Below are 26,311 nucleotides of genomic sequence, written 5' to 3'. Positions count from 1 at the left end.
AAAAAAAGCTCAACCTTATGGCTTGGTTCCTAAAACCTGTGTTTGACTTTCAGGACACATCTCGCGTAGTATTGGCAAAAATATATACTTCACAGCATCTATTATAAGACAGCCTACAAATCTTATGAGACCTTTGACCCTAGCAGATAAGTCCCTAGGAGGTTCTCATCGTCTTCACATGATCAGTCCTCTGTTTTTAATGAACTGCCACAAAACCTAGTCTATCCCACTGTGTCCTGCTGGATTCATTCCAGCTGCAGTCATTTTGGGGTAAAATAACCTGCCTGTGTCTTGTCAGAGAATGGCCAGTAGGTTTTCACATGGTTTCTGGGGAACATAATTTGAGATTCATAAGCCAGTTTTACATAGTTGAGAGACGTGGTTAACTAAGCTGCAATATGTCTAGACTTTACATTTGAGCCTAGGAAACATTGCCAGAATTGCAGGATTATTTTTGACCATTGAATTATCTGGGTCAGAACTACTCAAGCTTTTGGAAATATAAAATTATACGTGATATTTTGAAACTACAGGCTTTCACGCCAGATCTCTGCTGCTTCATTCTTGTGGATGGGCAATGGTACAAGAACAATCTTTCTTTCAGGATGATGAATTGCATATCCGGTACCTTACAGAGTCCAGATAAGTAGACACATGCAGGAGTGGAATAATTATATTCATGCATTAAATTTGGATTTTTTTTTCCTACTTATATGTTGTGCAAGTGTTTGGAATGGATCTTATTTTTGTCTGGATTTGGTCTTTTGCTGAAGTAAATAAAAAGATTAAATAGATGATAAAATGAACAGAATTTACAATTAAATGACCATAAAGCAGACGTTCATTAAATTAATCCATCAGAGAGTAGAATGAGTCATAGAAGTACAATAGAGAAATAATAAATATACTCCACATCAGAGAGGTAATTAAACATGTGCTTAATTTATGCTTCAGTACGTTGCTGAATTGGGCCTTTCATGAAGGAAAATGTAACTCAGTGTAGTCAGTCTCATATTATGTAAAGATTAGTGGAAGACAAGTTTGGTTCAGCATAGGTAGTAAAAGAAAAAAGGACACTGATGAATCTGTATCACACAAATCATCACCATAATTTGAGAGAAGACAAAAGGAAAGAAAAGTTGGAGACAAAAGACATGTCTGCATGCTGAATGATGAAAGGGAGGAAAAATACCACATTCCACGCAATGAAGAATGATGAGGTAGACTTATCATGTCAGTCAGCACTAGCAATCAAATAGGGACAAAAGGAAAAAAGAGGCTAAAAAGGCAATTGATGATTCTTTAGGAATTGCAAAATAAGGAAACAATGATGACTTTTGTCTGGGTGGTTCTGAGGAAACTATCTGAAACACAGAGATCACACTGATTGATTTGCCCAATAGGAAACTAGCAACTGAAACAGAAATAGCAATAGTAACAATCAGTGGTAAATTTATTGCTTCACAACTGCACTGCAGAGGTAAATATTCCCTGTTTTTACATGTAAAGAAATTGAAGTAGACAATGTCTACTGGTTGAACTGCTAGCACATTCCCATTGCCCTACATAAGAACTGGATTAGTCCTAAATGACAAAATTGTCCAGTTCTGAGATCTTTGCCTGAAGGTGCAAAATAGCAATTAATTTCTTGATCCTCACTGAATGTTAATGAGCAGAACTATCATTTTGTGCCTTTGGAATTATTTTCCCCCTAATAAGCTGCCCAATCCTGTTCATGTTTAGTACTCCAATGAGAGCAGTAGCTCTTATGTGTGTTTGTGAATAGGGATACCTTTCTAAACAGTTAAAAAGGTGATGACACAGAGACTCAGACATAAAAATTCTGTTGATTTCTGTTCAATGATGTTGAAGTTCTTTCATGAAATTCACCTATTACTCAAAGCTACAGAACTTTTTAGGGGAGGGTGAGAGAGTATGCCTGCTTTTAGATATGTGTGTTCAAAGGCTGAGTTTTTGACATGGCTATATTTAATGTTCAGGGCATATGTTTAGCAGTCACCTTTACATGCAATGACTTGCCAGCACATTTTCTGTTGAACTGAGTCAGAAATTTCTTACCAGGTTTTCTTCTAACGAGTTGGTAAAGCCTCAGCTATAAATTGAAACCTGCTTCCAAGTTAGCTGAAAAAAAATGTATTTTTCGAGACAAAATTGGCATTATTTGTGTGCTTCACTTAACATGAATAATGTAACAGTTTAGCTTAAGCTGAATAATTCAAATCAAATGTTGGTAAACTTTAAAAGCCTTTTTATATGGAGATTCAGAAAGAATCATATCTCCTTTGAGACTTACACTGAATGTGTTTACTGTAGGTCTTTTAACATTTTTAAAAGATCCTTGTTGATATTATGCACATTCTTTTCTTTTTGTTGGGGGAAAAATCACTTTTGTTGCTGCATGACAGATGGCAGCCACAATAGACATCATATTAGATGTGTTTGAAACAGATCATATGAATTCAAATTTTATACACAGATGCTTCACAACAAGCAGAGGTTTGCAGAGAAATGTGGGGAACAGAATAAAGTATCTGAGTTTGCGTGCACACATGCATACATATATATCTATATATGCATAAATATGTATGTTATGATGCATTAGACATTCCACTACAGTGGCAAGAGTAGATTATAATACACTGTAATCAGAAAGCAAAAAATTCTTCAGTTCATGTTTTGAAGTCTGTTTTATGCGTACGACAGAGCAAGAGGACAGGAAGCATACATTGAATAGAAAACACTATTGATTCAGGGCTTGAGTCTGACTTTTCAGCATGCATGCGGATCATACCAGTGTGTCTGAAAGTAAAATGAAGCCTGAAATATAGCTGGTGGATTGTTTCTTTTCTTCTGTGGAGACCTTTCTAAAGAGAAAAAAATAGAAATTTAGTTAGTAGAAATGGAAATACATCAGACAAAACCCCAAATGTTTTGACTTAGAAATATTGGCCTAGGGCTAAGGAGCTTTCGTGGTCCAACTTTCCCTACAGTCCAAGCTTGTATAATATATGGTTATCTGCCCTTCTGGAATGGGGGGTAGTGCCTTCTACAGTCATAATTCAATGGCCAATTTCAGTTATGAACCAACCTGAGTCATTGATCCAAGTTAAAATTACTTTTTTTTTCCTGGTTGTTTTTTGCCAGAATTAGTTCTCCCAAAGTCATCTTTCTTGAGGCTACACAAATTCTTCTCGGAAACATAGGAGAAAGTAGTGCATGGAGGGGAATAAACAGCCAGGAGTAGGACAGGAGGGTCTGCTTCCTTCAGCAGCCACGGCAATAACGTGTTCAGGGAGATCAGCTGCAGCAACCCCAGTCCCTAGCTGAGTTAGGGAGGTTGAACATCAAAGAAGAAAAGAAGCGTGAAGGAACAAAGTGGTAATTTGCAGAAGGCACCGCAACTTTTTCAAGCTGGAGCATGACCGTATTCAAGAATTGGATTGTTTTCAGTGGAACAGGACACTTTTGGCATACTTGCAGTCAAACCCAAAACTTTCTAAAGGAAAACAATTTTGTGGAGGAAATAGTGAAGATGGAAAAATTTTGACTAATAACTGCATTTCAACTACTATTGCAATACAACAATAAGTTATGTAAATCATATACAAATAAAAGTCAGCTTTAAACTTCTGTTTGGCCTGAAAGTACCACTGGGAATGGTTTGGAATAAATCTTTTCTGTAAGGTTCTACCTCTTGATTTACTTAGATTATGCACAGAATTGGGAAAGAATCAGAAGATTGCAATATCAGGTGTTCCTATGAGACAAAACTTCTTTCAGGCAAAGGTTGCTCATGTTTTGGGGGTTTAAATGTTGACTTCAAAAAAAAATTGCACAAGAATGACATGTCTTGAGTAGAAGAAAACCAGTTTTGATGACAAAATATTCTGGGTAGGTCAAAATAATAGAAGAAAATATTAAAAGAAACTATTTTTCACCTAAATTATCCTCTTCCAAGCGATACAAAAGTATAATGCTGTCTGTGGAAGTCTAATGATATTCTCTGGATTGCTTCACTACTTTTTAATATCAACAGATACAAAAGGACATGTAATTAACATCTTCCCTCTCGCTTCTGAACGAAACCAGAAACATCCTGACATGCTTCAGGAATACAAAACCAAGTGATCTGTTTAGACTTGTTTGGGTTCAGCAAGGGATATTTTGAAGCTCAATTTCTAATTAATGTGACAATTGCATATCACACTTCAAGGCACTGTCCCAGTGGGTTTCGGTTCTCTATGGATCATGGATAAAGAAAGGAAAAAGATTGATATTCAGACGCTGTGTAGTGTTATATATTCTTTCACTGCAGCTGACTTGTATCTAACTGCACCAGCTGAGGTTTTCATATAATTTAAAACAGATTTCATTGAACTATCAAGACAATAGACAAAGAAGACTACAGGGCCTTAACAACATAATTAGATAAAAATATAGGGTTGGCTACACTGTGCCAAAACAAATTGCTACATCAACAGCGACCTTGCTGTTATTGTCCATCAACAAACATGGGTGGACAGAGCCCCAGAACATTCCTGTCATTCAGGGCACATTGATTTATAGCCAAACTTAACACAAAACAAAAGAGCATATGTCACAGAGAGTATTTCTGGCCAAACTTCCAAACATAACACAAAGATTAGTTATTTTCATCATGGTCCTCCAGTCTTCATTTCCTGTCTTGAGCCACCTGCTGCAACTGGCCCTGTTTGGGCCAGAGGGGCTGAACTAGATGATCTCTAGAGATCCTTTCCAACCTCAACTATTCTGTGATTTGGTGTTTCTTCTTCTTAACCCTTATTTTTCTTGGGTTTTTGCTTCCAAATTGCAATATCATTAACATCCATCTGACTCAGTATAGAAGTATTTATCATGGAGGAATCCAATCCATCATTCCAGCAACTTCGTCACTTCTTGTGCTTTTAGGCAAAGTACTGAATGCCACCTTGGAGATACCCAGAACCTTCAGTGGTCACAGAAGTCCCTAAAGGGTGCATCAGTCCATCAGTTTGAGAGACCAAGCCATTCATTCACTTTGTTACTCTCCATTCACAGTTAAGTGAGAGCTGGATACTTTGCTTTTTCTGTCTGCTTTGCAAATCCCAGGTTTGTGTGGGTTTAGGTAACTCACTTTAACCATTCAAGCTGATTGGTACTAATGTGCTGGATTACTGAGTTTCTCAGACCATTGGTTTTATGTTACATATGAAAAATATTTGGAAAACTTATTAAAAATATAGGCAGATGAACTTGCAACATTATAAAGTGAAGCTGATACTTTTGAGCTTCCACCATGACCTAGGGGAGTCACAACTTCAATTTCAGACAAGAATACCAGTTGAAGTGCTATAACGCTATTATGCTGTGGATATCTAATCTCTTAGACAGGGTGTGAGACCAGTATCTTCTTTGTACTAAATCTGGTAAACAACTTGTCATTAAAACAAAATTCCAGTTCTTTTTTTTTTTTTTTTTGTGTGTGTGTGTGTGTTCTAACCAATCCCAATAATTCTCAGCCTCATTAGCTTGAAGTTGAACCAGAAACTGAAGGCTCTGCATCTCATTAACCAAGTCATCATTACTGCCTTTCAGGAGTAATATATAGCTTTTTTATTTATGTCCAACGGTTGATGAAAGATGACACAAGATTATAGCTCATTGCTAAAAGTTTTCTTTATCCGAAAGGGAATGTAGAGTCTTCTCGGACCTTAGTTATTGTGATTTTGGCATCCAGCCTATACTCTCCATTTTTCTTCCTTCTACAGCCAGCGGAGAGAGTTAGGTACCTCTAGAGGGTGCTTTATCATCAGATAAGTAACTTTAGATAAATAGGAAGAATCACTTTTTAAAGACAGTTTTCGCCCTCTTCACTGACAATTAAAGCTTAGACAGCAAGCCTAGCCTGGACAGTCAACCTGAGATGAAACAGGTAAAGCTTACCTATCTAGGTCAGGATTCAATGCACCTAACTTTGTATATCTACAGTACATAGACCTCGGCTATTCACCCAGACCTCTCTTCAGATTCAGTGGAGGAAAGACTAGGAACTTTTAAGGTATAATAATCATCTCATCTTAAAATAAAAAACTAAGTTCAAATGAGTCGTTACCTAAATAATACCTATTTCACTCAACTGGTGCAAATTAAAGTAAGCAATTCAGATGCAGAGATCTACAGTGTAGGTTTCTAAAGATAGATGAGGTGGATCCCGTCATAAGATTTGATCAGATGAATCTCACTCTGATTTTTGTAGAACAAGGATTCTTCCTAATATTTGTAGATAGTTCTGCCACAACCTATGCAGTAATTTTACTGGCTTTTTGAAGTACTATTGATTGATAAACTGCTCTTTTGATTAAAAAAAAATAAATAAAATCTCAGTGTCATCACTGTTTTTGATTTTTCTGTTTGGAGTTTGTGGTTCTTGCCCATCCATGGTGGCTGGGGTGGTTTATTTTCTTCAACCTAAATAAAACCTTTTAGACTTTCCTAGGTTTTCTTTCCCCCCTGCTATACTTACAGCACAGTAGAATTCTTACAACTCAGCAGCAACCTTATACTGCAAGAACAAAAGAAGTGGATACAGTGGAAGCTATATATGGTATCAGAATTGATCCCATGGTGATAGGACTAATATCATCAATCCTCAGTTGTGGTCCTTGTGAATGAATTTTGTACAGAGAGCACATTAAGAAAGAAAGAAAGCTTTTATTTACACATTTATCTTGCTAATTAGGTTTGGTGGGAAAAGAAAATTAGGGGGAAGGAAAACATGACAATGTAATGGGAGTAGTGATGAAATATTATGTTTTTATTTATTTATTTAAAACTGGCGCAATGTAGTAGTGCTTCTCTCATGAACAGTGCTGTTCTACTGCAACATGTTTCTGAGTGAGATCTGTCTTTTCCAGCACACTGAATAGACCAGAGCAAGGAACACAATATTACTTCAGTGAACCAAACTGAAATTTTTTGATAGAAATTTTCTTTCATCTTGTCAGAAGTATTTAGGGCCTGTAATCCACACTGCGGATGTATTATCGTAGGTACAATACAGAGCATATTGTAGGAATGAACTGTTTTGCTGAACAGCACATTTATTGTCTATACAACAGTTACTCCAATTTGATCAAATAGTGTTTGAATCAAGACAGAACTGGAAGAAACAAAGGTGACTCCTCTGTATTCATCTCCCCAGTTCCATCACTTATAATGTGTGCCTATTTTTATCTTTATGTGCATTTACAGACGTTGAACCAATTCACTTTGGGTGCAATTTCACCAAATCCAGGGGAACTGAGCCCACAAACACAGAATTTGCCCCAGAAGTGACATAAGCGTGCAATCGTCAAATTTAATTTTCTAGAAATAGGGGAGCGATTAATGAATATCTCAGATTCTCAGAGAACATAAGTATTGCAAGGGGGACTAAAATTCAAAAGTGCATAGAGTGTAACACTAAAAACAATCCACTATAGTGCGTATTTTTCTTTCTGAAATTTTAAACACGTTAATAGCTTTTTACCATACAGTTAGACTTGCTTATCTTTTAGAAGTCTCTAATTGACTAGCATATATTTTTCCAATGAAGAAATTACCACAGATGATGTTTGTGACCCTCCCACCTTTTCTCTGCATACTCTTTTTTGTTCATTTTTTTTTTCTTTTTCATTTGTGAAGGAACCTGAAACAGATGGTTGTAGCTAACTCCATAATCATGATGCAGAATCTGTGTGTGCAGTTAGTGAATCTCTGTGGAATGTTACTATAGATACTAATATTTTCATGCATATAACCTGCAAGTCATATGTAAAGCAAAACAAAAATGAGATGTAGAAGCAGCTTGAGCTACGCTCAAAGGAAAATGGTGTTCCGTAGTCCCAATTCCCCGAGCATCTTTTCTGCTACCAGCTCCCTGTAGACTGCTCTGCTTCCCTAAATAACCTCCTTCTGCTGTTTCCCCACTCCTCCTCATTCTCTCTCTGATTTTGTGCAGGTTTTCCAAGAACTTGTTTTCAAGGAAGAGTGTCCTTATAGGAATGTGAGTTATCAAAGTGGAATTTATAGAGATGAAAACATAGCTAACACCACATAAAAGTATTCAAGGACATTTTGCAACTGTGGAATGTTGCTTTAGTCACTCTCTCCTCCCCCCATACTTGTCTCGTACATCTGCTTGAAATTATTATCATGTTAAAAAGCATTAGTCTACACTTGGAAAAATGGATACTTAAACAGTCTTTTAAATTCACATTGAGGTGCACAAACTAGGAAGAAGATCAAGCTATTACGGTGTCTAAGTATTGGTTATGAACTGTTTTTAAGAAAAACCCTACTCTTAAACTTTTTGCCCCTCCTTTTTTCATCCTGATGGTGATACATTTTTGCAAACAAGATCAACATTCTGTGATAATTGAAACACACACCATTCACCCACAATCTTAAAAACATGGAAATAAAAAGGTAAGGAGAAAATTCATGCTCCTTTTCTGCCTTCAAACTATCTACAACAATATCTACAAAATGTGTCAATATGTGTCTTTCCCTTCTGTCTTCAACAGATCTAAAGAAATAATTCATATTCTTACTTTCAACTTGCTCACCATTACCAAACCTCAACAATGACATAATATTCTATAACAGTTCTACATCTACATCAAAAGCCTGGAAATATGAATATCCAATATTCTCAAGTATTAGGAAGTTTTCTACTCAGTATAGCTGAAAACATTATAAAGTTTATGCTTTGATGTCTTTCATCAAACCATTACGAAAAAAATAAATACTCTCTACAAATGCTTTCTATAATGTGGATTTTGCCATGTCAGTGAGAAATTTTTAAAAATCAGAAGTTTAATATTCCTCTTAAAAGTTCTATTAAAGGAAGATAATGCTGTTTCCTTAGAAAAGTTAACATTTACAAGATGCAAGATGAAGCTGTAGTAGAATCTCAAAATTAAACTTCTCAATCAATAATACGGATGCTATAGTTCTCCATCATGTTTGAAAAGCTTCCTGTGGTCTCTAACGGCTCGTTTTCCAAGTTCAGCTTTGATATCTGAAAATTTAATTATGCTCCTTCTATTTTCGTGTCTGGTCTCATATTGGCCACTTGCAGGAACTCTCCAACGTGCTGACGACAGTGCAAGCAGGACGCAGCCCGGCTCGCTCCTCCTTTCCTGCATTACTTACTGTGTGGATGATGTACCTGTAAAAGTTTGCTTTAGTCAGGTAGAGTGGTTGAAAACACACTCAGACTGAGAAATGCTGGGTTTTCTTGGCTTCCTTTTTTTGGGAGCCACAGGTTCTGAGGTTTCTGCTGATGTTTTAAAGATCTATGATTGACTGCAAAACATCATTCTACAAATTACCTTTTCATAATGAAAATTGAGATCAGTTTGTTTATACTCAATATGCTTGAGCTACTTGCCCTCTTCATTTCATTTCCTTTTAACTCTCTGCCACAGAATTATTGATGAAGAAGCTGAAACATGATGCTTATGAGACATGAAACTTCTGCAATTAAAAAATAAATAAATCTATTCTCCATATTGAAAAGCAGTAGAAGTTCCATGCTAGTGCTGTTAATTCCCCCTTAAAAACCTGCTATTACTGTCTATATATTGGAGGTACCATTTTTCCTATTCAGGTTCTTTGACAAACCAGCCATTACTGTTTCAAAACCCTCATAAGTTCTTATACTTCATTAAATATATTGTGCATAGTCTTTCTCCATAAAGAATCTGTATCTCGTTTCCACAGCCAGGAACTAGAAACATTCTAGATCTATTGTGAGACTTTGCTATCAGCATATTTGCATCACAGTAGTGTCAGATAAGGCAAGAAATGCAGTGCTAAAATGTTTAGAAGACAATATGTGGCAGAGAAGGGTCTTTTTAGTTTAAGCAATGTACCTTTGAAAGCAACCAGTGCCATGCTTCTATTAAGTTTACCTCTAACAAGGGCTTTAATGATGTTTTGCTAGGGGACGATCAAAATGGGGAATTATTTAAGGCCAGATTTCCAAAAATGTGTCTCTGCTTCTTAGCTAAGAAGGAGATCAGTTAGAGCTGGTGTCCATCTCTCCCATAAGTTAACAGAATCACAGAATCACAGGATGGTTGAGGCTGGAAGGGACCTCTGGAGATCATCTAGTCCAACCCCCCTGCTCAAGCAGGGTCACCTAGAGCACATTGCACAGAATCGCGTCCAGGCAGGTTTTGAATAGCTCCAGAGAAGGAGACTCCACAACCTCTCTGGGCAACCTGCTCCAGTGCTCTGTCACCCTCACAGTGGAGAAGTTTTTCCTCATGTTCAGATGAAACTGTCTGTGTTTCAGTTTGTGCCCGTTGCCTTGCGTCCTGTCGCTGGGCACCACTGAAAAGAGTCTGGTCCCATCCTCTCGACACCCTCCCTTCAGATACTTGTACACATTGATAAGATCTCCTCTCAGCCTTCTCTTCTCCAGGCTGAACAGGCCCAGCTCTCTCAGCCTTTCCTCATAAGAGAGATGCTCCAGTCCCCTAATCATCTTTGTAGCCCTTCGCTGGACTTGCTCCAGTAGTGCCACATCCCTCTTGTGCTGGGGAGCCCAGAACCGGACACAGTACTCCAGATGGGGCCTCACCAGGGCTGAATAGAGAGAGAGGATCACCTCCCTCGACCTGCTGGCAACACTCTTCCTGATGCACCTCAGGATACCATTGGCCTTCTTGGCCACAAGGGCACATTGCTGCCTCATGCTTAACTTGGTGTCCACCAGCACTCCCAGGTCCTTCTCCGCAGAGCTGCTTTCCAGCAGGTCAACCCCCAACCTGTACTGGTGCCTGGGGTTATTCCTCCCCAGGTGCAGGACCCTGCACTTGCCTTTGTTGAACTTCAGGAGGTTCCTCTCTGCCCACCTCTCCAGCCTGTCCAGGTCTCTCTGAATGGCAGCACAGCCCTCTGGGGTATCAGCCACTCCTCCCAGTTTGGTATCATCAGCAAACTTGCTGAGGGTGCACTCTGTCCCTTCATCCAGGTCATTGATGAAGAAGCTGAACAAGACTGGACCCAGTACTGACCCCTGGGGGACACTGCTAGCTACAGGCCTCCAACTAGACTCTGCGCTGCTGAGCCCAACCCTTGGAGCTCTGCCATTCAGCCAGTTCTCACCAACCCTTGGAGCTCTGCCATTCAGCCAGTTCTCAATCCACCTCACTGTCCACTCATCTAGCCCACACTTCCTGAGCTTGTCTATGAGGATGTTCTGGGAGACAGTGTCAAAAGCCTTGCTGAAGTCAAGGTAGACAACATCCACTGCTCTCCCCTCATCTACCCAGCCAGTCATTCCATCAGAGAAGGCTATTAGATTGGTTAAGCATGATTTCCCCTTGGTGAAGCCATGCTGACTACTCCTGATCACCTTCTTTTCCTCCACATGTTTAGAGATGGCATCCAGGATGAGCTGTTCCATCACCTTTCTAGGGATGGAGGTGAGACTTTCCAGGGATGGAGGTGAGAAGCCTCCTCCAAACTTAACAGAAGTGTAAAACTTCTGAACTTGCCCTTAGATTTCTCACAACAGCTTATGATTTAATTTAGAACAACCTACACACACAGACACAAAAGCCAGGGATTCCCCTATCAGGCACTGCTGGAGCACAGAAAACTTATGATTCCTACCCTTCTGTAATTTCCTTCTTCTTTGTGATGCTTCTGGAGTGTGGCACAAAGCAATCTATATATACTACTACGTGGCAAATACCTTTTGACAGGAGAACCTCAATACGGCTTTTACAGAGGCTTTGCAGATATTTAGAACCTGTATACATATTTGTCTATACAAATAGATAAATTTCACCAAAATGTCTGTTATTCAATGTGAAAATATGAAGACCTCTTTGGACAACGAGCAGAAAGCTATCAAATACCAGTCCATAAGAAAAACTGAGCACAGGAGATTAAGAGGGATTTTAGGCCATCTGTATGTGGCCCTCTTTAGTCTTAGAGGATAACAGGGTCTAGCTCAGTGTTTCCAATGTCTTATTAATGACAGCACAGTCAGAATGGATATTTTCCAGATAGGCTCAGGGGAAATTCTGGATTGGGTGGTTCTGTTGATGTAGTGGTTCACAGCAGCCTATATGTATAATAACTTTTCTCTGCCAAGCAGGGTGAAGTGCAATTGAATCTTTAAGTAGTATGAAAGAGATAATACACTGGCATAGATCTAGAACATCAGTGCTTGTAGAGCAGTAAGATCCTACCTGCCCACAAAACGGAAACATCTGCTGCCTTTGAAAGTTGTCAGACACTAACTGTGCTTTCAAAGTCTGGTCTCCCCAAGGGCAGGTTAGCTAATTCACAAGAAAACTATCTACCATTAATTCTTCCTGACAGAGAATAACCAGGTGAACATAATATTTGCAAGCATTCACCGCACTGCCTTGTTCTCTAACAGTTTACTCTGCAATAATATTCACTGTCTGCATAGTACCATTCATCAGCATCAGCAGATCTCAAAGCACTTGAAAAGGAAGACAAATGTTACTGTAGGTAAGATGGGGGAGAAGAAGTTGGGTAGAGCAGAAGCTACCTCATAACTGAGAAAAAACAACTGTACTGGTCTAAATTTAATCCAGCACACCACCTGCTAGAAAATACTATTAAGTAAAAGCAAATAAACAAACAGAAGCAAACAAAAAACAGTACCAGAAAAGCTTCTGAGTTGCTAAAGAAATTTTCTGTAGTAGGTCTCAACCCATTGGACTTGAAGATCATGCCTTACACTGGAGGATCTGGTTATGTATTGCCTGAAATTTCCTGAAGGCAGTGACCTTATGAGATTATTATCAAAAAGAATAGAAATAAATACTGTTACAGTTTTAATAACACACCTGGCTGCTCAATCCCTAGAAATTTTGCTGAACTACAAAGAGAATGATTTTTTTTTTTTAATAAGTTCAGGAGAATTTTTGCTGTCATATCAGATTTTAGATGTCTAATTTGGAAAAAAAGACTTTGTTTTCTTCAACAGATTAGATCAGTGCTCCCACCTCTCACTCCTGAGAAAAGTTCCTTTTCATAATGCCTGTTCCATTGTATTTCCACCTACATAAAACGTATCTGGAGAGTTTAATATAACACTGCATGCCTGCTGACAAATACATTAATTGCATGCAATATTCTTTTATGTTTTGTTATGTTTTTTATGCCAAATCCAATAAAATGACATTAATCTATTTTATTTAATTTTGCTTTAAATATATATTTAAAAAAAAATCAGAAGTGCCTGCTTTTATCAGAGAAACAGAAGGTTGCACACTAACCAGTAGGCAGGGTTTCAAATTTGAAATTTAATATGTATAGAGTCTAAAATGTACAGGTAGGTTTTGCCCTTTGGCAGAAACATCCTACTGACACTGAAATGACTAGAACATGCCAGTGCTTAAGTCTTTCAAAATTCACAGCTTCTGGCATTTACTCCCTGGCTTATTCATATTTCTAATTTCAGTACCCAAAAGGTGAATGTAAAGAGAAGACATTTAATGAAGATAAATGTATACACAGTCCAACTACAGCATTGCCCAAAATATAGTGCTATGTTTCATTGAAATATATAGCATGTATCCAGATAGTATGGATAACTTTTGTTATGTATGATATACTTGGTCTGTGAAAGAAATAAGATTATTTTACATTAGACTTTTGGGGCTTCCAAGAGTTAAATGCTTAAATAAGAAAGAAATAAATCAAGAAAATAACCAACCGTATTGGGCATTACAGAGCATCAGTTGTTAAAATAAGCTGAACTCAATTTCTGCTGGTGTGCAAATATACTAAAACAAAGAAAAGGAAAAGGATAAAATGTTTGTTGATTTTTCTTTTCAAATCCTTACTTAGACGGATAAACAGTAAAGTGATTACAGCACATTAGACAGTTTTAATTGAACTACCTGGACAAATTCTATAAGTCCCAGTAAGGTCATGCCATGTTGACTTGCAAAATTAAAAAAAGAAAAAAAAAAGACACTTGACACTCTCAGAATTAAAAGAGAGACATGCAGCAATGGCTGACTCACCAAGTGCAATCTCATGAAGCACAGGAAAGTGCTATTTTTCTGTTTCACATGACACTGAATACGATGTGAGGGAAACAGAGACATGCAGCAACAGTATATCACAAATCTGGATAGGAAACGGTTTGGGAGAATTTTAAAAAGTGTTTTAAAGAAGAAAGCAATTCAGTTTTGTGGAGTTCTGTGTGTGGTTGCATTTCTTTAGCCAAAACACTCTAGACTGATCTTAGGAGTTAAGTAGGGTCCCATTCTGTTAATAATTCAGTGTGACTACCTGAAATTCCCAGATTTGGTAGAGGTAGCATAGAACATCTCGACACAACCCTTAGTGAACTTAGTGAGTGAACTGTAAGATTTCATTAATTCCTGTTTTCATTGCTGAGCTGATGGATTAGAAATAAAGCATAAAGTCATTCTAAAATATGTAAACTGCCTGATCTTTGCAGATAGAATCTGATGGTCAAATGAGAAAAAACTACCATTAAGGCTGGCAATTAAATATGTCTTAAGTATAGGATGGTAGTCTGTAAATTTAAAGCAATGTATGAGTGAGTCAAAATAGTGAGGCATATTGGGAGAGGAAGGGAAAGGTCTGGACTTTAGACTGTCACTACATAGTGATGTATTTTTCAGACATCATGGCATCAAGGGTACAAGAAACTAGAAAAAGACAATCCTTTATCTAAAGTACATGGCACAAAATGGCACAAAAAATTATGATAGATCCTTGGAAAGTTAGGGGATTTTATGGTATGATCATACAAAACTCAGATCTGCTTGTTGCTTGTACTTTGCAAAACACAAGGTCCTATTCCTTTATCTTAAAGGGCAATCTTTTCTTGGTGGACCAGTCACAGTGTGTAAACTTCTGAGAAAATGTTATTTTATATGCTGGAAAGTAATGTTGCATAATCATACAGAGCCTCCTTAATGACTGCCTCACTGTTAAAACTGTGGTTTATCAGCCCTTGCAGATGTTCAAGCACAGTTCTGAGGTAATAGTTCAATGGACATGGAGTTCTTACAGATGTTACTCTACCACTTCACCTTGTGAAATTGTACAGCGACCTGCACGAATAGACATCCATAAAATATTTTTGTAAGATGTGCTGTATGCTCATAATCAGTTCTTCATGCAAGAATAGACATTACTATCTTTTTTATGTTATTCCATTTCCCTTTAATCTTGAAGAATGAGTAGAGTAACTGGTTGGATTCATCTGCTTAACATAACACAAATGGGAAGCAGTCCCTGTTTCAAGTCTCTTGTCATAATGAGTGCTATCTTACTGCAGAGAAAAGAAATCTTGCTATGCCATCCACTCTTCACAAACCTCCTGCCTGCTCATGAATCACTCATAAGAACACTGTCAAGCCCTCCAGGCAAGGATTGCTCATTCTCCTTGCTGTTTTTTCTCTCTGATTTGCAATGTAAATAAACCAGAACAGATTAATAGATTGTGAGGGACAGAGAGAAGTGAGAGGAGGGAAAAGAAAGATTCAGATTGGTATGCGATTTTGCCTTTACAGAAAAGATTTTACAGCCTAAATTATAGAAAAATAATTGGAAAAGAATCCAGGTGGCAAAGACAAGGCTCCCTACCTGCATTAACAGCGTCTCCCATCCACCTCAGCTCTCTATTCACAGATCAGAATAGTCAAGTGTACGATGATTTGCGTCAACTACTTCTGTTAGTCATAGTGGAGATGCCTCATAATTAATAATTATGTTGTGCAATTGACAAGAGAATATTTAATAGATAGGATCATTTTGTTCTTGCTCGCACTTGTCTATCTCTAGATATCACCAAAATGGACCACTTGTGACTTTTTTGAGACAACGTTGTGAACACTTCATGTATTGGACTTCACAGGTAATGGGTCTTCATGTACACTGAAATGAAAATATTCCAAAACATTTGACCATGTAACAATGAGACTTAACATTCAGTTCTGATCAAGCTCTATTAAACAAAAGCACAACCTCAGTAGAAGCAGAGCCTTACTGTTGAGTAAGACTCTGCTTCTGAAGGATGAACAAAGGCATCAGAAGCCACTTCAAAACGAGGAATTTGCTGTCAAGCTGTTGGTTTCCTCATAAGCCTTAATTTTCTTTCCTTGTTCTCTGGGGGATAAAAAAGGATATTAAGAATGGTTCTCCTTCTCCAAGTAGTTCTCACTTTGTTCTGAATCCCTGTAAACATTTCCTTGTTTCTCTAAAATTTTCTGACTTCAGTATGGAATAGACGTGGTATCTGAGAACATGGGATTATCGGTAAGGGCATGGGGGTGAAAACATGTGAAGTTCAAACTATCTCAGAGTGGTGAGTCTTATGCAGATAGAAAAGAGTAAACAGCAGCATTTATCTGTGTGAATGGTATAGAATTATGAATCATTAAGGTTCAAAGGGACTTTGGGAGATCTCTAGTCCAGTCTCCTCCTCAAAACAGAGTCAAAACAGGCTCCTCGAAGGAACATCCCAATGGAATATGGCATGGAAAAGTTTGCATGTTAGGGGAAAGGGACCAGAGAGCAGACAGACCCCCTATTTAATGCCTAATTATGGCATTAATGAGCTATCACATGGATTGTGTCAGAATCTGCATAGAGATTTGGAAACAGATCTAAGCTGTGGAGAGGAAGGCAACCACTATTGAGGGAGAGACATGAATAGAAAAACATAGGTGAAACAGTTAAATTATCTGCTATTTTGATATAAATACCTGCAGCTATTTTGTGGGAAAAGAATCCATTAGTTGTGTTTTTCCAAGGAACACAACTTTCCACTACTTCAAGAGCATTAACATATTTGGTGACTAGTAAAAAGCTCACACAGGGCCTGCTTTAAATTGAGTATTATTATTTATACATACAATCAGCCTAAGTGGCATTTGAGGCTTTGGTCTGGGACAAACAGCAGCTATGATCCATTATTCTGACTGGGAACATGAACAGAAGCAGTTTCTAGCAAAGATAACTTTTACTTTCAAATGCAACCAGCAGGAATGAAATCAGCTTGCCTCAGAGAACATGGTGACTGCTGATTTTATGCAGCAGAGAAAAATGCAGAAGTAACTTAAATTGAGAAAGAAGCCACTTTTACTGCCAATGAATATAGTACATTGGGAACAACGGGAGATGGCAGACATTTTCAGAGAAAGCAATTCTCCCTGGATTTTGTTGAAAAGGGACACCTTTTTAACATCTGCTGAATGAGAAATTTAGCAGCGAGAAATGATAGTGAAAAAAACCTTCATCTAAACAATATTTAGAGGTCTGTTCTGTTCAAGGAACATATTCATTATTCACTGTGCCACCAATTTTTAAGGACATATGCAATGTCTGGTCTAAAGTGATTTGGGACAAAGTTGTCTGACACAGGACAACAGTTCTTTAAAGACCTAGCTAAAAATAATTTCAATTTATAAGCTAATTAAGATTTGTATTTTTAAATTCTCATGAGGCCCATTCAGTGTTCAGAGAACACACGTGGTGATTTTAGTGTGGATATTTGGTATATTCATGCGTAATGAAATAGGTGAAGCTTTGTGTGAAAAAATAAATTCAGCTTAGTTGACCAGTGCTATCATGATCAAAGTCTATGCTGTATCCTGCCAGGTCATTCACAGAAATACTCAACCAATCCAAAGGCCTCCTTATTAATCATTAATTGTCTGTTAAATATTTATTTTTTTATCTGTTTAATGTCACTGTGATCATACAGAAGCATATGTTATTTAAATCCAGCAGAGAAATCTAAGTATATTATATCACTCTGTCTTAAACAATCATGTTTCTAAGAGCCTTACGAAGCTTTTTTGATGACTTATATTCTACCATATTATGCAAGCTGGCATGACTAAAAGCGATTTCTGTAACTGTGACTTATTTTTTTTTAAATAGTTTTAGTCTAGTCAGCCTATAATTGCTCAAATCATCCCACTTGATCTTTTAAAAATACGTACAGAAAACTCCTTCTCTTTCCATTCATCTAAATGAATTAGCATGAGTTCCAAATTCTTTAAAAAAAATGGTTTCTAGTTATCTGTAAAGACAGTTTTACAGTGTATAACATTAGTAGATATCTTTTAGCATTTTCTTTAGTTAACACTGAAATAGAAGGGAATTATTAAACTTGCACTAAATCCTTATTCACCTTAATGTCAAGTTTCAAACTTCACTAATACTTCAAACTTCACTTACACTCCAAACTCACAAAATGAGAAGAATATTTTTACCTTCTCTTTGTCTTACCATCCTCAGCTAGTAATGAATGTATACCACTGATAGGATTCATTTTGTTCTGGTTATAATGAAAAGATAGGCATTTTATTCTTTATCACATGATTCATCATGGCCTTTTTCAGAGAAATTATTCATGTTCCATATCACTTCCCTGCACTGCTTAAGTTTTAATATATATTCATTGTGGTCAACTTCCATCTTTTCCCTTTATTTCAGCATGATTTCAATGATTCCTTTTGGAAGACAGGTAGCACAACAAACAGCATAGCCTTTCCTTTAACTGTTGCATTAGAGTATTTATTACAGCATTTTTAATTTGTTTAATGCTTCATTAAAGCATTTTAATCCATATAAACTACTCTATAAAAAGTGAGCCATTCTTAGAGAGGGGCAGTTTTACACAACTACATCTTTAATTCATTTCTGCCTAAGGGACTGGGTAGCAAGGAGATCCTACACCTCTTGCTTTTATATACTTCTTGGATGGAAGCTACAGTTAGAGCAAGAAGAAAAATTACATTTCCACATCCATGTGCTGCAGTTTCAAAGTTTATGGAAGGCATTCATTTTATCAAATGCAGACATCAACACCAGATGAGTAATCTTCAGAGTGATCCTGAGCTCTACTCACAATTAATTGAGAAAATCAGGCACTTTCATCAGGCTATGATTCATCTCCTCCTGATGTTGACATCTAAATTATGGCAGATAAATTGTGTCATAATTTGTTTATTTCTACTGCATTGATTGTTAAGGGAGCTCAAGATGACTGACGAGATGTTATGTCAAGTGAACCTTATCCTTTTTGCACTCTCATTTACCACAAACCAACAGAAGAAACAATGTGGCCCATTTCTAAATCTAAAAATTTAGGCCAGACACTCTAAACTGTAGCACACTGTAACTGATCATGGTAAGACTCACTTTAAACAGGAAGAGATTGAGTATACAGATACGTAAAATAATTGTTTTCATTGCAGTCTTCAAAGTCAGTATTTAAACATGAAGCATTCGAAGGCTGATTTGTGCAAAGTTGCATATAAGTCAGAAAAACAATATATTTACTTACTCTGAGAAGAGCAAATTTACTGTTGGTGCAAACAGGTACAATTTTGTTTGAGCTGGTGAAGAGAAGTGTTCTAAAAAAAGAAAACCTTTGGAAAGCTCTAATAATTTTTGTCCTGCAGTTCTCAAGGAAGGATTAAGCCATAAATTCAATTTAAATTTAATTGCTTTAGGTCTCTAAGGATCCAATACATAACAAATGGAGTCCCAGAGGTGAAAGTGCTGAATTGGTCCTAGCATTATGTTTAAATGAAACACACAAAAAACTCTCTAATTAGCAGGGGCAGAAACTGAAATTATTTAGGATTTTATTTAATCTGAGGCAAATAGCTTTGACTATAACAATTATCTAATTATACTGTTTTAATACTGTGGAGATTTTTACACTTGTATATGAAGAGGAGCTGAATGCTTAGAACAAGGAGTAAATTCTTTATTTCCACTAGAGCAAACACGTTATCATCTGCTTGACCTATGGCAGAGCAATTAAGGATGCAGAGCTCAATTGTCAAGAGAGAGAATACAGAACTCATTCATTCAGTTGGAAACGTTTAATTAACACACGAATCTTAAAGCGAACATACATTGTGTGGTTTGTGGCGTTCTATAAAACCTTAACAGAATATTTGAATACTAAGCAATAAAATAATAACCCATACTTGAAGGTGTTGGCGTGGCATGTCCATCTGCTGTCTGGGCAATCTTCAAAGCCCTCCTGTATTTGAGATTGCGTGACGTTTACAAGTGAGGATAAATTTAGGAAACAGTCTTTTCCCTGAGATCCTGATTTTCAGAAATATTTGAATTAATGTTAGTTAAGTATTACTAAGCATCCGAGCCTGGAATCAGGGCCATGCTGTAGGGAAGGGATGAGTCTGAAGCAGCATCCAAGTAAATGGAATAGGGAGTGGAAATCTGGATGTTCGTGTTAACACAGCACTTCAGTCTGACCTTGTCGATAGCTTTCCTGCCAAGCAGAAGCAATTTGACAACTGTTCAACACTCATACTCTTGCTGGATCGAGCTACCTTTCTTCCCAAACCATTGGTGCTTCACGCTGACATTATATTCACATGTGGAGGCTTGTTGCACGTTTACAGTGTAAACACTTAACTTTGACAATTGCAAGCCAAAATATTTTTAGTGGTAAATACTGAAAGATGACACGGTCAATGACAGAAGAATCTCTGGCTGAAAACAGAGACATACTGAACCAGGTCAGGTTTTAGCATAAACCCATAGGCACAGGATGTTCCCAGATCTCACAGTTTTATCACAGATTTCATGGCTGAAAATGCTCAAAGCTTAACAGTTGGAACATATGCATTTTGGAGACGATATAAATGTGGGAGAGGGGAAGGGGAAGAGAAACACGAGGTAAACGACACTGTCAGTGTAGGCAGGGGAGAGAGGTATCACAGATTACACCAAAACTGTGTGTCTGTTGGTACAGAGACGATGGTGGAATTACAGGAATAGTGGAAACAGAAAATGAGGAACTTGTTTTGAAAGACTGTCAAAAAGAGAGGCAAGAGAAGTTGATCAGCTTTAGCCAAAATAGTGCTTGAAACTATCTTATTGGAAACGGATGCTGTGGACAGTATCTCTGAAAAGAAAGTCTTTGAGCAAGGGGTGAATGCGTAGGGCCAGAGATAGAAATCAAAAGGGCATATGAGCAGGAGGAAGGGCTGAAAAGGCAGCCACGCTAGTGAAGAAAGACAGTTTTAAGCTAATATGTGCAGTGGAGAAAGGACACCTAATTTCACTGCTTTTTCTTGCCTCTCTTTTTCCCTGTGACCTTACCTAGGATTATTTATGCTCTCAGAGAGGTACATAGGCATCTAACGTGATTTTCAAAGCCTTGTAGACTACCAGTTTTTATTGAGTTTTTAACTATCCCATCTTCATAATACTAAACAGCAGAAAAGGGTGATACTAGAATCACGAAGAAGTGTGTTCTGCAAGGAGGTCACTAGGATGACTATGGGACATCCTGTCAGTTTGTGTTGGGAGGAAAAATGATCCAGAATAATGAGGGCATTCACTCAACCGGGGAAAAACAGAAACAGTCTAGCATGTGTTTTAGTCCAGATCTTTGCGTAAGAGAACCTACTGTTCTTTAAGGCCATCAATTACTTGACTCCCTTTTATTTCAGTAGGGGTTGGGTCCAGAATCACAGAATCGCAGAATCACAGAATCGCTGAGGTTGGAAGGGACCTCTGGAGATCATCTAGTCCAAACCCCCTGCTCAAGCAGGGTCACCTAGAGCACATTGTACAGGATCACGTCCAGGCGGGTTTTGAAAATCTCCAGAGAAGGAGACTCCACAACCTCTCTGGGCAACCTGTTCCAGTGCTCTGTCACCCTCACAGTAAAGAAGTTTTTCCTCACATTCAGATGGAACTTCTGGAAGAAGCGCTTATGAAAACAGTATTAAACCCATTTTAATTAATGGGAATTTATTATGTAGGTATCTCAAGGGGTGGAGAAGGCAGAGCAATCTGGAGAGCTGGCCAACAAAACTCAGGCTGTTGAATAACAGGGAGACAGTAGAAAACAGAGTCCAGAAGGCAATGTCTAAGAATACTTCCTTTTAGAAGATAAAAATGTTTGGGGAAAAGGTAGCATGACTAAGCGGTACTGCAGACTGAGACAGGAGGTACAGGTTGAAAACATTAAAAATTTGCTGCTGGTTCCCCTCCAGTGGAGTTTCATGACTGTCACTAAGGGTAGAATTTGGCTGACTGTCTGTACAACGAGAACTTTTCCTAATTAGACTGCATATGCTGCTTGCTATTTTTTCTTCTAACTTTTTTATGCTTCATAGTTATTTGTCACTGTGTAAAGGACACTTTTTTTTTTTCTTCTTGTTAAAAGCATAAGCAAAGATGGCATGTCTGCTACACCTACTTAGTCACACAAGTGACTGACTTGCTTCAGTAGCATGGATTTGTTTTCATCTCTCTTAAGTAATTACGTGCCAATAAAGCTGTTCCTTCATTACTTTAGAAGCCTTTCTGGTGTCTTCTGAGCATTGGCTGCATCTCAGGCATATGTCCTTTTCTCCATAAATGCCCCCAGCTTCATCCATTATTGTTACTTTAGGAGACATTGGTTCTTAATTAAGAGAATGCTGTGTAAGGCCATGTGGGTTTGTACTTTTTACAGTCAATCCCAACAGCTGCATGCACAAATATGAATTAAACTATTATAAATCTAAGGAGAGGATAATGACTGCAATTAGCTTCCAACTTTAATAAAATGGATGTTTTCAAAGAAGGGTCATATAAAAGGGACAGATTGCGTGCTGTAAAAAAATGTACTCTATTGCTCACACCCAAAAGGCTATGAAAGAAAAGTTTACTTTGATGTGGTCCCAAGGAGACCACAGGAAATGTGGAGAACAATTCATTTTTTCTTGGGCTATGTCTTCACTTTGTGTTGAAACTGTGTTAAATAACCTGGTGAGTTGATACAAAGGAATCCTTGAAAGTCTATTTCCTGCATGGAAGCAATCTTAATCACGGGAAATATCCTTTGATATAATTAGCATATTCTACTTTTCTTAAAGCTTTTCAAAATGCATAATCTCAGCCCAGTTCTTTCTCACAAATATTTCTGGTCTTAGTTTTATAAAGAAAGACTTTTATGCTTATGGTTTTTTAATGGCTTCAATAATCTGTTATGAATATAAGTAATTCAGCATTTATACACCATGCTCCAGCATGAATGTAAATCCATGTCTTTATTGGGCATTTGACTAGTGAAGTCTGTTTAAAGGCTGATTATTTAATCTCACACTATTGATTCCATAACATTTGTAGAGATGCTAAGCATAAAATACCATACCCATCAGAGTCCGGAGTCAGATAATTAAGGCTTTGAGAAAGCAACAGGGATTTCAAGAGAGAGAGAGAGAGAGAGGCAGGAATGGTCACCCATGCTAACATCAAACCCTAAATAAAATGAGCTGGAGTCAATGAAAGTGTTAAATTAGCAGTCAGATTCCTTGATGACAGCATTTGATGCAAATCCAATAAACTCAAAGAAAGCATATATATATGAGGAGGCTGTCTGGCCCAAAAGAGATCACAAAAGAACCAAATTGGGAAAGGAGAAAAAATCAGAAGTGTTTTATAAATAAGACTGTAGCAGAAAAAGAGCCAGTGGTGTTTATAGTTGCAGATTCATGCAATTAGTTAGGAGGATTAGAGACATGATTAATACTTAACAGTAAAACAATGGCGTGACAGTGCCAGTTGAGTGCAGCATCAGCTCTTGTGTTCTTTAGCTAGTGGGGACTGCAACAAAACATAACAATTTGGGTTATCTATTATGAAAATAAGAAGAACTAAATATTCTCATCTTGCTAGGATGGGTTGGAAAACAGAAAAAAAAAGTCATGACCTTATAAAAGACCTTGTATCTTTATCATACACTTCCCTTTTGTGTTCAGCCTGAGTTGCCACACAACCACCTCTGCAAGATTGAGGATAAGCAGGGAAATCCTCACTGGCCACTACTGCACAGGTGCTTTAATGTGCACGACTTCCGTAACACATTTACTGAACGTGTTTTTTCAACACAAAAGATAATGAAAAAAAACCTCAAAAAACTTCTCATAATTCCAATGTTGAAAGAGGAATATTTGCACAATAATTTCTCACCACTAGTGTCATGAAAGAGTTCACGGAGAAGCTGGGATGTGGGGACTGTCTGACTGTCCTGCATCTTGCTTGCATTGCCATGTGCCTGCTCCTGCAACGCTCAGGCTAACTGGGGAAATCGCCGCTGAGGGCTACTGTGCAGCTGCCGCGTTCATCGTGCTCTAGCACACCTTTATGTGGTGGTGCTGGGCTTGGTGCTAATAGCTCTGTCTGCATTTAGTGCAGGAGGGAAATAAGACTCAGAGCTTTTGTTGAGGGTTGCAAAGTTCTGGTGGGAACAAACAAGACACTGAGCAGTTAGAGCTATGGTTTCAGAGGTATTGAGTAGACTGATGCTTGAGTTTTCTGAAGTTCAGTAAGTCATCGGTCTGCTCTTGGGCTGCTAAGACCATAGCCCATCAGCAAATCATCAGCTCCCCATAATGAGTGTAAAATCCAAACTAAAGTTTCCTATATTTTGTTTGCTGGTAACTGAGACTTGATTTAATTATTTGTTGGCCTCTCCTTTTGCTTCAGCTTTCTTTTAGTTGGGATAGGTTACAACTGCACTTCTGTTTCTGTATCCTCGCCTTGGGAGAGGAAAAGGCGTACATGTCTTTCTGTGTCCTGAGTCCTACTGGTATCCATAAACATATTACTTACCAACTTGATAACAATTTATCTTTATTCTCCTGTATGAATTCTATCGTATCATTTTACTGAGAACTATTACTATGACAGAGAATTCTCCAGGACAGACTCTTTCTCTCCATTGTCCCAGTACAGTATATCAGCACTGAATCTTGCATGCTTTTCTGAAAAATCCTCTGAAGTTTGGCTGAGGGATGTGTGCCATAGAAATCCATGTGTGCAATAGCTCTTTAACTTTCATTATTCACTAGCTAGCTGTACAATAATGTATTTTGACTTTAGTCTGCAAAGGGAAAAAGGATTCTTTTATCAAATTAGAATGCCTCCTTGAAGAGCTTGGTTGAAAAAATTTCCTTGAGTATTGCTCTTTCCTGCAATAAAATGTCTTTGTGCCATTCCTGTTCATGTTTCCAAGATATGCATTAGCCCCAATTATTACAGCAGTATAGAAGGAGACCATATTAGAACCTTAGATACCATCACAAATACATCCTTTCCAGAGTCATTGCCTTCCACAGCATAATTACTTGGTTGGCAAAGATGGCTTGTATACCTTTCCCTTAGCTCTAGGACTTTCTTCAATTCAAATAGATTAAAATACTGTTGTTTGATTTATCAAATAGTCCTGATTTCTCCAGATAACTGACTGGCCCTGTTGCTTTTAATATTTGAAATTTTTAATTGCAATGGCTTTCTAATTTTTTTTTCCAGATTACCAGTAAAAATATTATTCATTACTCTGAACATTCTGACCACCTTAATAAAAGGTCTGTCCTTAAATAAAAATGGACCAGGCACTATTTTCTCAGCCTGAGACCCGCCGGCATGGAATGAGTTGCCTCCCTCCGTACAGCTGAACTGTTTTAACTGCTAAACTGGCATGGTGCATCCAGAGTGTCTCTTGGAAAATGGCAATGATCTGTGCTAATTCCCAAACCCTGGATGGGCCTTATTTGGGAAAGTACAACCCGACCTGCACTAAAACTGTGGTTGGGGCCGCGCTAACAGCAACAGTACATGCAATAACATCTCTGTCCCCTCATCCTGCTTAATTTACCTGTATATGCATAGCCTGTGAGAGTCCTGCAAAAATGTTCTCCCCCAGAGATTTCTCTTTAGCTATTTACATTTTAAGCCTCAGTTATCTCTGGTCCCTCGAGTTGCCTGTTTTCATTCTGGTTTGCACATTTCCTAACCTACGACAGCACTCTCTTCTCTGCTGCAGTAACTCAGCCACAAACACCAACTGCTTAGGTCTAAAAGACTGTATCTTTTCTTCAGACAGCTTCTCTTGATCCTGATACTCTTCAGCAGCCCCTTCTTTCCCCTCTGCCCCACTTTATTTATTTATAGCAACAATGAAGACATCTGTACTACTTAAAACCACCCAGGTTAGGGGGTGATTCCGCTCAATTTCCTTGAAACATTTTGTTGAGCCTCATCCTAGCACTGCAGGAGGGCTATGGGTAGGATTATCAGTTTCAGGCTGGCATTGCACTGCCCCAGGATTCCTTTCCTCCTACCTACAGTCGCAGCCAAACAGCAGTGATGAACAAGACTAAACCTGCTGACTTTGGGTTACAGACTTAGTTTTTCCACAGCTTCCAGCTCCCTAAAT

The sequence above is a fragment of the Apteryx mantelli genome, chromosome 1 (assembly GCF_036417845.1).
Source record: "Apteryx mantelli isolate bAptMan1 chromosome 1, bAptMan1.hap1, whole genome shotgun sequence".
NCBI classification, from domain to species: domain Eukaryota; kingdom Metazoa; phylum Chordata; class Aves; order Apterygiformes; family Apterygidae; genus Apteryx; species Apteryx mantelli.
This window is presented reverse-complemented; position numbering follows the sequence as displayed.